Genomic DNA, 4,355 nt, shown 5'->3' on the forward strand with positions numbered 1-4,355 from the left:
CACCTTAGTTTCCTTCCTGACACAGGGGCGGTGTGACAAGTGAGCACAGCAGAAGCTGAAACAGCAGGAACATCCATCCTGAAGAATAACAAGCAGACAAGGTGATAAAAATACTGAGATATACGCTCTCCATTGATCCAAATAACACACTATTCATTTGCACAGTAATTGAGGCATTGACTAAATTATGGTAATATTTGTTTCTTTTTCCCTTAATAAATCAAATGTCAAAGTTGTAACTGACTCAGTCAGTAACCAATACCTGTCACTTTCTATATCACCCAAAGAGGTAACACCCTTATACCACATCTTTCTCAATGGTTATCAGTCTTTTCAATATTTATTAATGTATTACTATATGATAGTAACTTTTGCCTAACCACATATTTTTATAATTGAAAAAGGCTTCACTTTCATCATTTTTTTATTCTACACATTTGTATATTGACTATTTCATTGATTCAATTATAAAAATAGAAAAAATGCACAGTAATAATAACCGAAACGATCTTTGTATATTCCTAACCACTGCCTATAAGGTCACTTCAAACAGGACAATGGACTAGATTCCATTTGCATCAGACCTCAGAGCTCCAGACACATATTCATCGTACACAACCCATATGCCACGGATAGTCATCATCAGACCAATATTGTCCCTCTTTTTCAACATACATTTCTATTTCTTTATTGTGTAAATCACAAATTCACTAATAATTTTAAGCAGTACAATTTTAAAAAAACAAAGAGAGCCTTGATGTATAAAGAATTATTCTTACTTTAACACATTAATACAAGAATATGATCTATTTATATTCCTGAAACCTCTAAACAGAAAAAGTTTCATCAGAGGAAATATACTACTTATGTCTGCATTGGACCTCAGAGTTCCAGACATGTTTTCATCGTTTAGGACTCTTCCCGAAACGATCATCATCATTGGTCCATGATTGAGTCTTTTCTTTGCTCAATTCTGTTCATTGACTAATTCAGTAATGCGCTCATAATAACTAAAAAAACCCTATTATTCACAAAATCTTAGAAGAGTCATGATATCCCTATTGTGTACATAGATCATTCTCACATCAACGTATCCCCTTTTTTAAATTAGATGCTGTTTTTCACTGATGCAGTAATCAATTAATGTGTCATAAAATTCAATAGTTATCCCTGAGCTACACTTGGCCTTCTGTTATTCTATATGGAACATTCAAACAATACAATGAATACACACACAAACAAAAACAAACAAACAAACAGAAATCAACAAAACTGTGACAAGAAATTTGACTATTACTCACATCGGTCTCTGTGCTTCTAACCCAGAAATGCAATCATAAGGTGCATCACCACAGAATAATGCTTCATCAGCGTGAATGTGTCCATTTTGAACAATATGAAGTGCAGTCAATGAGAAAAATAAAGGAAAGAAAATTTATTGTCATTGACTCTTGCATTCTACGTCTCGTTTACCCAGACCTTTAGGAATGTATAGCTTTTTCTAATGTAGACATTGTTTTCTCCTGAAAGAAAGAAAAACCTAATACTTGACACTGACTCAGAAAAACAAAATCGACTTCCAATACTTCAAGTCTATCTGAATCTTAGCCACAGAGGTAACATCTTTCATCCACTGATTTCATAATGGCACCAGTGTTGGGAGTTTCTCTTACTATTTCTTTCCTCACCATTTATGTTCACAATTAGACAATAATATATCTGTTCTTCTTCATCTATTACCTATATCTTTAAAGGTACTCTCACTGATATATTAATAATTTTAAAACTCAATCTTAGAACTTGAATTTTAAACATTCATAACGTCTGTCCATAGGATGAAATAAACAAAGAACTAGAGTATGGAATGTCTTGGGCCTCAAGGTTCCAGACCTTTCTCATTTGTCATCCATGACTCATCTGCTAATCATCACTGGTTCATTTGAGACCTAGTTTTAGTTCATTCATTTATATATTTGTATCAATTAAATCCTTATTCATTGATAATAATAAAATAAATACATGATTAACAAAAAACAAAGAACAAGACACTCGAATACCCCTGACTTGTCTCTAATTAATACCAAAATAGATTATACCTTTCATTAATAAATATCAATGTTATATATATAATGTTAAATATCAATGTTATAATAAATCAACATAAGGTTTCATATCATATTTATCATTGGGCCATAGTTAACCTTTTGATGATATCTATCACGTTTGAGAATACAATGAAAACACTTGAACCAATTCCCCAAACCAAGACAGGACCCCACCCGGGTCTCTGTCCCACAGCAACCTGAAAAGGAGAACCTTGATCAAAATGCAGGCTGAAATCACCTTGAGCTTCTATTCTGAAAAGTACCAGAGAAGGTGATGACCGAGATTGAGACTTTCACACCATGGATTGGCAGATTTGTTGATTGATGCTTTCATTGAATCAATTAGCATAACCAATGAAAACGCATGAAGAGAAAGACCACATTTCTTGTGTATTGGACCTCAGAGTTCCAGACACGTAATTATTCGTCATCGATGACTCATACGCTGGCATTTACCGTCATCGATACAGAAAAGATGACCTTCTCTTCATTCTATATGGTTCACTGATTCATACGTTAATTCACTAATGCCAGTTTTGGCACTCTTGGGTTTGCAAAATCCAGCGAGGCCTCGATATCACTCACCTGTCTCTAGAACCATTCTCACGTCATCATATCTCTCTCATATTTATTATCGGGTTTTTGCTTCACAACAGTTCCTTGTTTATCAGTGGGATAAAGATGCCCTCCTTTAATTTTCTTTCACTCATTTTGTTAGCACAGTCATTACTTTTAGAGAATCCACCCACCCCCAGACTAGGAACTAGATGATGCTCACATGGGTGTTCTGGCTCTTACAACCAAGATGCCATCCTAGGCTGGCACTCGAGGATGAAGCCTCTTTTTTGGTCCAGTGCATCCACTCTGAGGAGTATAAAACAAAGCAGAAGATAAAAATGGTGGAGACAATCCACTCATCCCTGCTTCCACATTCACATTGTTATGTAAGCTATCCCTAATGTAGCGGATATGTGAAATCTTATGAAAATGAACCATTTTGATCTTGACACTGCGCTACATGATGAAGATTGTCCATCACTTCTCTTGGCACCTCCATCCTTACCCTAAGTGGTAACAGTCAGGTACCATTCATTTTTAATTGAAATTCAGGGTGTCCGTTGTACATTAATAGTATTTCTTGGCTCAGCACGTATTTCAGTAATTGGAAATTGTTTTACTCCATTCATCTTTATTTTTAATTATATATTTATTTACAGATTCTAGCATTTTCCAATTACAATAAAAGAATGACTATCCATGAACACAAAGACCACAAATAAGCCCCTCCTTTATTCTTGACATCTGTTTATAGGATGCCTTCTCGAGTTGAGCATGGACTCAATTAATTTAATATTGTACCTCAGAGTTCCTCAGTGCTCCAGAGTTCCAGAATATACTGGTATATTCACCATATACCACTCATAATGATGACCGGAAATCATCACTGATCCAATATTGTTCCTATGTTCCTACATATATTTCTATTTTTTATTGATTAAATAAAAAATTCACCAATAATTTTGGCAGTACAACTCAAAAAAAAGAAACAAGAAAAACCTTGATGTATATAGAATAATTTGTACTTAAATATATCTCTCTTTAATACATTGTTTTCCATATGTGCATTAATCAATATAATAGTTTGTATAACAATACTCAACAAGGAGATGTAGCTGCCTTCTTTACTTATATTCCACACTTCTTAATAATACAGTATATTACTTTAATAAAAAAACAGAGAATTTCAACTGTTACTCACATAAATCTCCATCCTCCTATTATACAGAGGCAACCAGAGCTCCTGTCCATGGAAGATGCTAAATCATCTCTACTGCCTTCATTCTGAGGAGTACAGAACACGGAAGATGATAAAAATATTGAGACCTAATCGCCACTGATCCTTGTTTTCTGCATTTTATTTACTCAGTAGTTAGTTATTATTAGTTTTTCTTTCTCTCTTATCCCGTTAAAAGAAAAAACACTCAATCTTTAGTCTGAGGCAGAACAATTAAACTGTCTTTACTGATGCATTTCTATCTAACTTTGGTCCAAGAGGTGACCTTCACCCATTTATTTAATGGGCAGCAGTGTTTTCAATGTTTGTTAACAGTATCTTTTGCCAAACAAAACACATTCACATTTGGACAATGCTTCACCTTATTTTTCCTTACGTTTATTTATATTTGCTTAAAGGTTCTAACACAGATCCATTAATAATAACAAATCTAAGTCTGTGAAATCCATACAAAG

At 34.1% G+C, this 4,355-nt stretch overlaps 3 non-coding genes across 3 annotated transcripts; all 3 read right to left on the bottom strand.

Annotated features, from left to right (window-relative positions):
* Positions 1–578: 578 nt before the first annotated feature.
* On the bottom strand, positions 579–650 carry LOC113617145 (small nucleolar RNA SNORD113/SNORD114 family). The gene has a single exon (XR_003431536.1). It is a non-coding gene; the product is annotated as a small nucleolar RNA SNORD113/SNORD114 family (small nucleolar RNA).
* A 225-nt stretch (positions 651–875) lies between these two features.
* Positions 876–947, bottom strand: LOC113617144 (small nucleolar RNA SNORD113/SNORD114 family). The gene has a single exon (XR_003431535.1). It is a non-coding gene; the product is annotated as a small nucleolar RNA SNORD113/SNORD114 family (small nucleolar RNA).
* Positions 948–2,498: 1,551 nt separating this feature from the next.
* On the bottom strand, positions 2,499–2,574 carry LOC113617143 (small nucleolar RNA SNORD113/SNORD114 family). The gene has a single exon (XR_003431534.1). It is a non-coding gene; the product is annotated as a small nucleolar RNA SNORD113/SNORD114 family (small nucleolar RNA).
* Positions 2,575–4,355: the final 1,781 nt, after the last annotated feature.

Source organism: Aethalodelphis obliquidens, unplaced genomic scaffold, assembly GCF_003676395.1.
Source record: "Aethalodelphis obliquidens isolate GAN/ISIS:26980383/991018 unplaced genomic scaffold, ASM367639v1 scaffold2041, whole genome shotgun sequence".
NCBI lineage: Eukaryota > Metazoa > Chordata > Mammalia > Artiodactyla > Delphinidae > Aethalodelphis > Aethalodelphis obliquidens.